Genomic DNA, 13,551 nt, shown 5'->3' with positions numbered 1-13,551 from the left:
GACCCATGGTACAGGGCAAGAAAGCAGTAAGAACTCCAGTTGCCTGGATAGTGGGGACATTTCTCCAACGTAGCCTTCAAGTTTCTGGGTACAAAGTATACCTTTCCTCTGGATAGATAATACGTTTCTTCTTTTTAACCTCCCCCCTCCCCATTCAATATCAGTAGTGTCTCTACCACACCTATTTCACTGACTCCAAGATGCGTTTTCATAAAGTGCAAATGAGTTGATTAGTTTATTCAAGGGTATTGACATGCTACGGTGCACTGAAGCATGTAGCCAATCTCTCTGCACGCTTGAGTAGGCCGTGGTTACCTCACTGCTTCCAACAGGAATCAAGTGCTGGTTTGCATCGGTGCTTGGGGCTTGAGAGAAGTGTCATTCCAGCATCACCCTAATCATGATTTTCAGAAGATGTAGCTGTCTGGATGTAACAGGGCCATCAAAAGTGCACAGAGAGTTGAGGAAAGACAGCAAAGGGTAGACATGTGGAGGCTGGGCCTGGAAGTGACAGAATGGAGTTGTGGCATTATCTCCCATGTACAGCTGGGGCTGGACATGTGTGCACACAAACACGCCCCCCCCCCACACACACACACACACTCATGAGCCTTCCTGAGTAAGGCTTTCATTTAGAAATGCCAGAGAATGTAGAGTTGGCAAGCAAGCACAAAGGGCATAAAATACAAAGCCCCGTTTTTTTTTTGGGGGGGGGATAAGGAAGCTGAGGCCCAGAGAGGTTCAGTGGTTTCCCTGAGACCACGCAGCTTAGCAGAGCAGAAGTGAGTTCCTGTCTTTCTTAAATCTCTAATTCTTATACTCCTTTCCCTAGAAACAAGCTGCCTGGTTGAAGTAAAATTTTAAAACGTTGACTCAACTGTGTGTGCTTGGGTGTGTGTTATGTGTGTGTGTGTGTGTGTGCAGCTGTTGGAATATGACAGGAGCTTGCACGGTATTTTCTCCTTGCTTCATGTTTTCACATCTCCCACAAGACAGGAATTAAAAGGGAAGAATAGCTGAACTGTTCCCTCAGGCAAATAGATCTGTGGAAAAACAAAGAGCCAGCAGCTCAGTCTCCAAGGGGTCAGCAAGCCTTCTTCTCACAGAAGCATCAAGGCGACATTTTCATCTCCACCGTGTTCCAGTCTTGCATAATCTATAATAATGTGATTCTGAATGCATTTTAGTAAATGCAAGATGGAAGGGGTCCCTTCCAGCTCCTGCTGAACATCTGATCTGTAAAACCCATGAGCAATTGCAGTGAGAAGTTCACTAACAGGAAAAACAGACAACGGTCTGTATCCCTGTCAGGGGGAAGGTTCCTTCAAGTTGTGGCCTTATCGTTTTTGCTGTTGTTGTTGTTCTCAAAAAAGGAGAAACATGGTGGCATTGAAGGCGCATCTTTGCTCTGGTGTTTAATTGCTGCAAAAGCCATTTACTGCCTTGTGTTCTTTCTCAGAGGGAACATTATCTTTCACAGCAACTAGACCTTGCTGTGTTTGGCTCATCTAACTGCCCCCATGCTGATCCCTGTCACCTCTAGATAATTTTGGGTCAGTTCCATCACCGTATCTGTCTCCAGTTCAGGAAAGCCCTCCTGAAAGGAAGCAGGACAGGAACTGGGTTGTTTTTTTTTTTTCCCCCTTCTTTGAATTTTGTATAAAACTCCCTCTCTGGGCCACATAATGAGAAAGCATCAATCATCCATCTTTTCTGGGAATATCCGAGGCCATCCCGAGCTAGCTCACTGTCCTGCTCATCTGTACACAAGGCAGTGCTTGTGAAATTGCTTTTCCCTCAGAAAATACATTCGTTTCCACCTTCCTCAGATGGCTCTCACAAATGAAAGTGCTTTGTCATTTTTAATGCCCAGTGCTCCCCCTCTCCCCACTGCCTCCAGTCACAAGCCATCTGATGAAGCCCATAGGTATTTGGTCTAAAAGAAAACCATCTCCAAGGCCCAGAGGACTGTGGGAATCCTCTGCAGGTTCTCTGTGCATTACACATGCAAAAATGGCCGCCAGGAGAGGCTCCTTCTGCTCCCTGGGAATCTCTTCAGGCCTTGTACAGCAGTAGGACACACAGACAAAGACAGCAGAACAGGGTGGGCGCCAAGGCAGAGATGCCCTCCTTAAGATGGATGTAATGAGCCCCACCCTGTCTCCCTTGCTGGCCAGCTCAGGGGTCAAGCACTTCAGCACAGGTGCATATGCGTGGTTAACAAGAATGTACATTAAAAGGCAAGCATTATTTTGAAAATGTCTCTAGCATACATATGCTTTGTCATAGACACCTATCATTCTGCTTACTTGGTAACTGTGCCTCCTGCTACAAGGAATAAAAGTCCCTCTTTGAAATGTTAGCACGTCTGTGTGAGACTTTGGATATAAAACCCAGTTATAACAAGGTTTTGAGTCTCTCAAGATTTGTACATGCCAAAGGACTAATAATGTCCTCCTTCAAACAAGGACTACAACAAGTTTTTTTACAATAACTAAGAAAACCTGATTGTAACATTAGAAAAGATTTACCCTCTAGAATCTAGGAATCAAAGGAACATTAAGTAATAGACCTTTTTTGTCCAAAAGTTATTTTAAGACAGAATTGTGACACAGTGTGATAATTTCCCACATATTTACATTTACTTAGACTGGTTTATCTTCACAGGAGCCCTGGGGTGCAGTGGGTAAGTGCTCGGCTGCTAACTGAAAGGTCGGCGGTTCGAATCTACCAGCCACTGCATGGGAGAAAGACGTGGCATTCTGCTTCTAAAGATTTACAGCCTCTGAAATTCTATGACGCAGCTCTACTCTGTCCAATAGCATTGTGTAAGTCGGAATTGACTCAACAGCAGTAGGTTTGGGTTGGCTACCTTCATTTCTTTGTCATCTTTATTTAGAAGCGTATTGGTTTTTAACTTTTTCTGCCTTTCCTTTCCAGTATTATCCACTCTACCAGTTATAAAGATCAGTAAACAAATACTTAATTGTACCAAATAATGCAATTATTCAAAGGATCCCCTGCCTTCACGAGGTAAACCTGAAGATCTTTGTGATGATGGTACTTCTCAATTTATCTGTGATGAAGGACAAGTTAGTTTGTTTTTCATTTCTACCCCTACCTGCACTAACAGTTCAGAAAAATACATAAAAAATAAACCACTAAAAAACCAAACGCTGCTTGGATGCTCAGCAGTTCTACAGCTGTAAGAGGTTCTACAGTCTGACTCTGAATTTCTGCCCTCGACTTGAGGACTGCTGCCAAAGGTTCACAGACCAGCACAGATCTGTAGACCATACTTTGAGCAGCATTGCTTTGAGGCAAACGTCTTTTATCTTACTAACAGTGGTTCAAGTCCAACTATGCAACTTCTCACTCCTTAGTTTATAACAGTTTGTAAATTATATGCTTTAATGGTTTTATTTAAACAGGATAGCTCTTTATACAAAGCCCTCAGCTAAGTCATCAACTGATAACTAGAACAGAGGGCACAGTTAATACCAATATGAGTAACTCAAGACACTGTTCAAGAATAAATTAGGAAGTAGTTCTGCAGAGGTATAGCTGAGAGATGTAAGGGTTTGGGGATGGTTGTAGTGTTAAAAGGAAGATAAAATAATAAAATCAAAGAAAAATGACAATGAACCTGAATTCCATGAGGTAGTAGATTAAATGATGTTGAGACAGTTCAAAACAGGCTGGACCAAAGGACAGAAGTCTGTGAAATTTTGAGAGACAGTATACACAAGAGTGTGCACTCACACACATGCACACACACGTGTGTGTGAGTGTGCACACGGAGGTACATACATAGCCCATCTGGTGGGCTGGCTGCTTGCAGCTGAGTAAGGAAGGACACACACACGCACGCACACACACAAAGGTTGAAGGAGCATTTTCAGAAAAGGGGTCCAATTTATTTCCGTGTTGTAATTGGTTTGTTTGTGTAGAGCAGGAAGAAGGGAGCAGTGGGGGGATGTGATGGAGTGAAACACTGAGGGCTCCAATTCCCCTGCCTGATGAGTTGGAGAGAAATTGTTAGTAACCAAGACTGGTCCCGCAGGGGTTCATTAAGTGACTGGTCCTCCACAATATCCTGTCATTTCCAACCTGGATACATCAACATTAGCCCGCTTTGCGGTATGCAATTTTGTGTCTGGGAGGGTGTGTGAAGGCACGGGCCATCTGCTTGCTGTGTTTGTGTGCATGTTTGTGCCTTTTCAATGATAAGTTAAGTTAGGATCATGAAGGCCAATGCAATTAAAACAAAGGCAAAAAAGAAAAGGTGCAACTACCGCAAACAGAAATTTGTTGTGACATTTTACAAGTACCGCAGAGTCAAACAATAGAAAATCCAAGAAAGGGATTGAAGTAGGCAGGTAGGTGGGGGCAGGAGAACAGAAGCAAAGTTAGTGAAGAACACAACCAAGTGGGAACTTCTTCAATTATGTCTCCAAGGGGAAACCGGCAGCACTGTCTCCAGCTTGTGAGACCTGTCACCCCTGGGAGGTGGGGGCTGAGAAACTGAACGGAAAGGGAAGGGTGAGGAAGGACTGACTGGGGGATAAACCCAGAGCGTCCGAAATGTCTCGGCTGTGGTGGCATTCAGAATCACTGTTGTTTTGGCTTTGGCTACTGGGATGTTCCATTACAGGCAAAGATGGAAGAAAAACTCATATGAGGAATTGTAAGGGTAGGAGTCCCTTTGGGAATCCCACAGATCCAGATCTTAGAAAAGCTCTAAGGAAAAAAAAGAAAGGAAACCACTTCCTGCGCCAGCTGGAACTCTAAAAATTGTCTCGTAAATGCACTGTTGGGGAGGAGGAGCCAAAAAACCAGCTTCCAGGCCCAGGGAAAAGCTAATGCTATCTGGGGGAAGCTCCTAATTTCCTACCCCCTGCACCAACTCAGCTCAGCCCCAGACAAATCTGGCCTTTAGTCTCTGGACAGCAGATTCCCTGTCAGGCACAAAAGAGAGCTTGTATTCAACCTGTATTCTGTGGTTTGTAATGGTTTTCTGGAACCAGCAATCAAACTGTAAAACCCACAAGACATGAAAGTAGCCATCCTTCAAGTCTATTCCTACTCACTAAAACATGTATGAACTCTATCTGTAGTCGAGGAAAACTCTAGGATCTCCTGGGAAGAATCTTGGCTCAAGTTTTGTGCTGTGGGTATGTATTCTCCAGCATTTACATATCATAAGCAGAAGGGACCACAAAAGAAACTATCAAGTTACATTACCTAAGTGTTTGCAAATACACAAAGATATGCAAGGCTAATTACTGTTCCTGTTATTGTTAATAGCTATCATTCACTGACTCCTTGGTACTTTATTCATACTATCTCATTTGATTCACCATACTAACCACCATAGGAGCTCTGGTAGCATAGTGGCTAAAGCACTAGACTGCTAACCAGAAGGCTGGCAGTTCAAACCCACCAGCCACTCCTCAGAAGGAAGGTTAGGCAATCCTACTTCCGTAGTGATACTGCCTCGGAAACCCAAGGAGGGGTCGCTATGAGTCAGGGCCGACTCGATGGCACATAACAACAACAACAACAACAACCATAACAGAATAAGTACTATTATCATGCCCATTTTACATATTAAGGACCTAAGTCTCAGAGCCCAGGATGTCCCAACTAACACCAGAACATCTGATTTCACCACCATACCTTTACTCCCTCACTGCACTGCCCCCAGATCCTGATAACCCACTTACTGTTTCCCACGTGCTAAGGAAGACCCTCAACAAGATGGATTGACATGGTGGCAGCAACAATGGGCAAAAACACGGCAGTGATTGTGAGGATGGCACGGGACCAGGCAGTGTCTTACTCATATAGATGGAGTCACTATGAATCAGAACCAGGCTGGAAACACCTAACAACAACAACAACAAACATTATCAAATTATCTCACTTGGTGCTCAGAGCCCCAAATCAAGGTCAGCAGACAGTGCTCGACCTCCAAGCACTTATAAGCTGACTATTCCCACAGTTGCATCATCCTCAGATCACTGGAAATGGCCCAGGGTGGCAAAGAAATCACTACCGTCCATTAATGTGGTCATCTCAGATGGCTCTGACGGGGCCTGGGGCTGGTGCACTTCAAGTGTGGTATGAGCCTCTAGATAATTCAGGAAAGAAACTTTAACCCTCATCATTACTACCATCCATGCTATTCTCAGTATCAGGTGACCAAAGCTACATAGGACACAAGAAAAGATTTTTCTTTTCTACAAATATATTTATTTTGCAATTAACAAAAGGAAAATGAGGTTGTCCTGATTTTTTTTAATTTCTGGGCACCAGAATTAAAATTAATATCAATGTTTTGATTCAAATATTCTCTACTTTCTTCATGTCTACTAAGAAGAATGAGACTTAGTTGTACTACTTTATAGGACCCTGGATGATTTTTTATCCCTTTTCTGACCTAATGGGAAATAATGTGCCCACCCACATTTTCTGTCTCCGGGGTTTAATGAAAAACTGCTATCCCATTTTCAGTGTGTGCTGCCATCTGGTGGGAGACTGCATAACTGTGTGAATGTGAAGAAATGGGCATCATCCCACCAACACCAGCCCCAGAGACTCCTCGGGACATATGTGTCCCACTAGTTGCATTAAAATCCATATCACCTCAAAAAAGAGGTTTTTTTTGTTTTTTTTTTAAATTCCATTAAAAATACCTTCCATTACTGAAAATACAGGGTTTCAACAAAATATTCACAACAGAAAATAATTTGGTCTTGAAAGGGTTAAGCAGAAATGGAATGATACAAAATTTTTTAAAAAAGACCAGCAGGATGTTCTCCAAACAGAACCCAACACTAATAAAGGGATTTCAGAGTTGTTTGTACAGCACGTCTCTTTACCTGTATAAAACAAAGAACCTCTCTAGGTATTTTCAATGGATTGATCTCATCAAGCAGCAGATCTATTAAAAAGAAATACAGATGGAGGGAAACAGGCCACAGTAATTATACATCAATATTTTAAAAAAATTAAAACTGACTCGAAGTTTTTCAGTCACTGAAATGGGCCCCGCACATCATGTATGTGATGTAATGACAGCTTCAGACTGGGGATGCTTTTGATGCATTATTAACCATAAAAAAGACATTAAATACCAGGCTTGAATGCCATGGGGATGCATATTTCACTAGGAATTATTTTTCAATGTATGCTTAAAGTTTATTTTGGTAAACAGATGACTGGAGGCTGTCAGAGCTGGAATGAGATTTATGTTCATTTGGAATCTTTTTGAAAGCAGAGGAAATGACTGGGACCTGTGGAACACCGACAGCAAAATATAAATCTTTCCCTTGGCTCCAGGGGAGGGTGGAAAGTGCCACACAAACAATTCCTCTTAGGAATGTGGTTTCCAAGAGGCAGCAGTGCAGGTGCCCGCAGGGGCATATGCCTGGGGTGGGGAACGGGGGACACACATCCCATTGTCTCCAAGAGGAGGAAACAGTGCAAACATGTGGACTTGGAAGCTAACCTTAGGATGCCCTGGCAGATGCTTTGGTTAGTATCAGCTGGAAAGAGAGCCCAGAATTAATTCCTCCATGTCAGAGTCAACCCCACAGAGGTGCTGAGAACTATTTCTTTTAGGATAGGCACATTTCTAGTGATACTGATTTTGGACACAGAACTTATGGACCAGCATGGGTTCTTTGATCTTCCATAAACAACAGAAGCACTCACAGGATCAATCTGCAAAGCCCTTCCTTGAAGTCTCTGCAGCCAGAGGAGTTGCCACAAAATTACAGTTGCCACAAAATTACTACTTGGCATCCTGCTAGTCCTAAAGACAATTTCTGAGGATCACAGACAATACCACTGGATATTTAAAGAAGTCTCATTCTAAAGACATATCCATTCTGGCAGATAATGACAGCTTCATGTAGTGCTCCAGGGCCACACATTCATATGGAATGCAATAAACATTTTCTAATGTTGGTTACAAAGACACATAACTGCAGACACAGAGCCAAATGGCCATTCCCTAGCCCCCACAAGTCTGTAAAACATGTCCCTACGTACATTATGCACAGGTATAAAGAACTCAGAGTGCCCAGCACACATCATGACAATGCTAGTGCTGTCAAGTAGTCTTCATCAGGTCAATGATCCATGATTTCCATTAACAGAACATTTCTGGCATCCCCCAAAAAAAACCAGACTCACTGCCATCGAGTTGATTTTGACTCACAACAACCCCTCCTTGGGTTTCTGAGGCAGTATCACTAAGAAAGTAGATTGCCCAACCTTCCTTCCGAGGAGTGGCTGGTGGGTTTGAACTGCCAGCCTTCTGGTTAGCAGTCAAATGCCTTATACACTATACCACCAGAGCTCTGTCACTAAGACTGCAAAATCATCCAGAGTGGCTTGGGAATGTATTCTTGTTCCATAGCCTAATCTTCAAAAGCTTTCGTTGGGGCCAGTTTATATTCCCTGGCAACCTTCCGTTTCTGAACATGACATGGAATTAGCCTCTGTGTTTGTGACTCTGTTTCTTATAGGGACAATTAATTGGATTAGGATTTTGGGTGATGCCTCCTCCAACAGTGGCTAATACTAGAGCAGTGGCTTTCAACAGAAGACAATGTTGCCCCCCAGGGGGTATTTGGCGACACTTAAAAGCATTTTTGTTGTCACAACTGAAGGGTCCTACAGGTATCCAGTGAGTAGAGGCCAGGGATGCTGCTAACCATCCTAAAATGCACAGGACAGCCCCTTACAACAAACTGCTGGGCTGAGAAACCGTAACCTAAGGGGCAACAAAGGTAGCTAACTAAGTTTGGTGGCCATAAGTAGCTGAGATTAATGGTTCCATAACACTCACATTTGATTTTGTCTAAAAAAGAGGGATCCACACTTGTGCCCTTTGTATAATGATGTCATCACCACTCAGAAAAGCACAGAAACTGGAAGATTCCATGTCAGTAATCCATGCAAGTTATGTTACACTCATCCTATGGATGAATAAAGAGAGATACAAACCAGTTCCGTGACTTGCCTGAGGTCACAAGATGAAGGAATGGCAGTTAGGGGGAAACCATGGCCCTTCCACCTTTAGTGTCCCATCTCCTAGCTGGGTGTCAGAACCAGGAGATCATACCGAACACATACACTCCCTCCCTCTCTGGCTCTCCTGTATATAGACATACAGCAAAACGCAGGTTAAGTTGCCTTTAATCTTTAATTCATACACAAGGACGTGCTGCACAGAGTGAAATAAAGCGTAAACTCCAGAGGCAGCAAGTTCTGTAGATTTGGCCAGATCTTCCTTTTCAAAGACAGACAGCCTGGGGAATCGCATGGATGGCCTTCCATTGCCCTCTTAGATTCTTTTTATGGCAAAATGCTCACTTTTATCAATTCCTACCCCAACCTCTGATTCCCAAAGGGTGGGAGAAAGCAAACAGCAGTTGAGGGAAGTGCACCCACCCTCTCTTCTAACGGAAATGGGAGACTTAGGCCACAGGGGGAGTTGCAAAGGGTGGAAGTAGGAAGACTGTAGGGGGTGGAAGGTTATTGGAGGTGGGGGCTGGGGAAAGAAGCTCTGGTTGCAAAAGCCTGTGGTGCTGCCTTTTCTGCTTGGGTGGAGGGCTTTGGCCTGGGACTTAAGTGGATGGATGTTCATTTCAAGCTCCTTAGGCATTTCTGCATTAAGTGGTATCAGACCAGTTACAAAGGCAAGATGATTCCATTGTGTCCACCATAAAAACAGATGTATGGAGAAAATGATCTTGGAGCTGAATTGATCAGAGAGGGTGAATTCTGGTGGAAGAAATCATCCAGGGCAATCCAGAATCCCTGGCAGGGTCTTGAGGTCTAAAGCCAACTGGGTGACAGAAAAAGGGGTTTTGATGCCAGTAACTCTAACCAGCAGCAGATGCAGCTGCTACTGGTTTTTCATTGACACGCCCGCCCTTCCTTTTCATCTCCAGCGCACTCCAGCCAAGAAATAAAGGCAACTCAGAATCCCAACAGCTGGAAGCGCCGCAGTCCAACGTGTAGCAAGCATCTGGAAGCAACCTCTGAGCTAACAATAGGCACTCCTTTGGGAATGAGAGGAGGGCAAGCACAACAAAACTTTGGAAAGCCGCTTCTAACTAGCTTGAAGCCAGAGAAGTGGCAGCCTTGACATTTCCCTTGGGCTACTCAGAAGGTGGCCTAGATGCTGTTATGGGCAGGTCTCTGAAGAACTGCTCAGCCTCTGCTCAGAAGGGAGATAGGAACAGTGTCAATGGGACCCACGTGCTATCTTAGAAGTTCCTTGGGAGAGGACCACAAGTGACATCAAAACACAGCTGAGACAGCCAGAGTTGTCCTCGTATGACAAAGCAGATCAGACTTTACAGACACAAGCATGAGGGATTCTGAAAATGGTTGACTCCAGTCATTTCAACATGGCTTTCCGCAAGGGACTCCCACTGTTAGTTTAATAGTCCTCTCTCCGCTTCCAGTACAGGGACTCATTTGACCAAAGCCAGCTATGGAGAAATAAAAGGTGTTAATTTACCCCCTAGATGGGCACTTCACTTACAACGAATAGTTCAGTCGTTAAAAAAAACAACTTATTAGTACTCTTTGGTTTCTAGTGCCAAGCTAACCACTGCAGCCAGCGAGACAGAAGGACATGCTCTGTTTTTTAAAAGCTTATTGCTCTGGACACTTCAACGGTGTATGTAAGCACAGAGGAGACATGTGGCAGTGGACTATTCATCCAGGACACCCCTTCCCTCCCCCCCTAGACAAGAAAACATTTGGTCTGGGGACAGCTATGTTGTGGATATGGTAGTGAGCAATCCCAACTCATGGAACTTGAAAAGCTAGAAGGTGGTTCTTTACACGCACCCCTTGTTTTAAGGAGAAGTGAATCTAGTTTGTACCCACAGGTTCACATAGGTGTTGACTCATCTCCTGCTCCTGGACCCCTGTGGTCAAGAAAGACAGGTGGAGAAAGAATCAAACAAGAGAGGCTAAAATCCTCTGATGATGCTAAGGATACTGCTAAGAATGAATAACCACCAACTACTGAATTTTGTGCTTTCTGCAAGCACAATCTCATTGTATTCTCATAACAGCCACAAGAGGTAGGTTCATTTTTGCTGACGTGGAAACTAAAACACAGAGCAAAGAAATGATATGCCCAAGCGCACGGTGGCAATTCTAGAATGAGAATCCAGCACTTCAAGCCAAAATGCCATACTTTTGATTTCCAGTACTACACCACACCCATATAGCACAGGGTGTTGATACGTGAGATGGACATGGTCAGCCTCTTTGGTAGAGCTACCAGTAGCACTAAGGACATCAAAATACATCTTTGGTAACCAAGTAAACAGTTTTAATGCTGGTGGGGCACTATCAAAAGGTGAACAGATCACAGCAAGAGAGTGTGTTAGCTCCTGAACTGTGCTTGAGCAACCCTAGTGGCTACTACACAATAACTAAGAACGTTCAAAGCTCAGTCCTGTGTTACAGAATCCGCAAAGCATGGGATGGGTTACATGCTGGAGCCGACTTCAGAAATGCCAACACAGTTTCTGTCATGAAGTCTCCCAGTTCTTGGCCAGACTAGTTTTCTGTGTTATTTTATCCTGGAATTTAGAGGTGTTTGTTAGTAATTAAATTTGAGAAGACTGGTACATTGTCAAACTTTTATCAGAAATTGGCATTTGCCCCTTGAAATATACACACAAACTATTCCTTGAAATATGATTTTCAGCTGTGTCGCTGAACAAAAGTCTTTTTCTGTGGTAATACATCTCTGAAATTTTAATGTCCACCAAATAGGAATATATTATCTACAAAAATTCTACTTACAATTTTTTCAGGACCATAAAAAGTGCTATATGACCAAGTATAACCAAGACTGCAGGGGTGGGACTAGACTCAATGTGTGTGTGTGTGTGTGTGTGTGTGCCTTTCACAATATTTTACATTTTTAAACTTATATCTTTTTTTGGGGGAAAAAAAAAATGAAGGAGACAAAGGAGTATTTTGTATTTTGAAGCCTGGGCAAATGTGTGACTGACCAGAGCTTCTGCCTACAGGTGGGCCACGTGCTGTGCAGTCTGTCGCAGTCCCCAGCATTCTTCCTCCTGTTCTGCTTTGCCTGTTCCCATGGCCTGCTTGGCCCCTTAGGCATCTGAGTTTGTGACCTGCAATCTAAAATGTTGTCTGCATTGGACAGTCTTTTCAGAAGTAGACCACCAAGCCCTTCTTCTTAGTCTGGAAGCTCCAATAAAACCTGTCCACCATGGGTGACCCTGCTGGTATGTGGAATACCAGTGGCATCGCTTCCAGCATCACAGCAACACACAAGTCACTACAATATGACAAACTGACAGACAAGTAATGAATTTCCAACTGATGTTTCAATAGTATTTTCAGTTGCCTCATATGCACGTGAAAGCTGGACAACAAGTAAGGAAAATCGAAGAAGAACTGATGCATCTGAATTAGGGTGCTGGCAAAGAGTACTGAATATACCAGTGACTGCCAATAGAACAAACAAGTTTATCTTGCAAGAAGTACAGCCAGAATGTTCCTTGGAAGTGAAGATGGCCAAACTTTGTCTCACATATTTCAGACAAGGTATCAGGAAGGACCAATCCCTAGAGAAGGACATCATGTTTGGGAAAGCAGAGGGCCAAGAAAGAGAGCGAGACGCTTGGTGAGCTGGACTGACACAGGACTGCAACACTGGGCTCAAGCACAGCAGTGATCCTGAAATGGCGCAGGACCAGCAATGTTCCATTCTGTCGCACACAGGCTTGCTCTGTGTCAGAAGTGACTGAACAATATCTAACAATTTGTATCATATGAGGTGCCTCCATTTATTGAAGTCAAGTCTTTTCTTGGTTTCTTCATTGATGTACTCAGTATACATGGTGGTTAAAACAAAAGAAAGAGCGGAGTTCCGGCAAGATGGCGGACTAGGCAGAAAGACTACACAGACCCTCTTCAACAAAGAAAAGGGAAACCAATTAACACAGACACAGAAGATAATCTTGGACGCCTGAGCCTTGAAGGGAAGGATATAGAAGTGGACTAAACCCCAACTAGCAGAAGAATTTGCGTGAAAATATCAAAAAAGGAGACATATGGAGCCGTGGTCTAGCAGTGGTCATAGACAACTTGGAGATTCCCGAATGGTGGTAGGACTTAAGAATTAACCTAAAAATCACCCTGCTAGCCAGGGACTGCACCGAGGACTGTGCACGGTGGCTGGGGAACAAACGGAGAAGGTGAAGAGAAAGGTGGGCTGAGCTGTGGACTTTTGCCGGTCCGGAGGGGCCACCATTCTGTAGGTTTAAAAAGTGGCTTGATTATTTTGGATATTTAAAGAGACAGCGCTCTCGCAGATTCCTGTGGTGGTTGTTGTTATTGTTGTTATTTGCCATCGAGTCGGACCCGACTCCTAGCGACCCCTCCTTGGGTTTCCGAGGCAGTTATCACTACGGAAGTAGGATTGCCCAACCTTCCTTCCGAGGAGTGGCTGGTGGGTTTGAACCATCAGCC

Source organism: Orycteropus afer, unplaced genomic scaffold, assembly GCF_000298275.1.
Source record: "Orycteropus afer afer isolate SDZICR_OR568_19922 unplaced genomic scaffold, OryAfe1.0 scaffold00067, whole genome shotgun sequence".
Taxonomy (NCBI): Eukaryota; Metazoa; Chordata; class Mammalia; order Tubulidentata; family Orycteropodidae; genus Orycteropus; species Orycteropus afer.
This window is presented reverse-complemented; position numbering follows the sequence as displayed.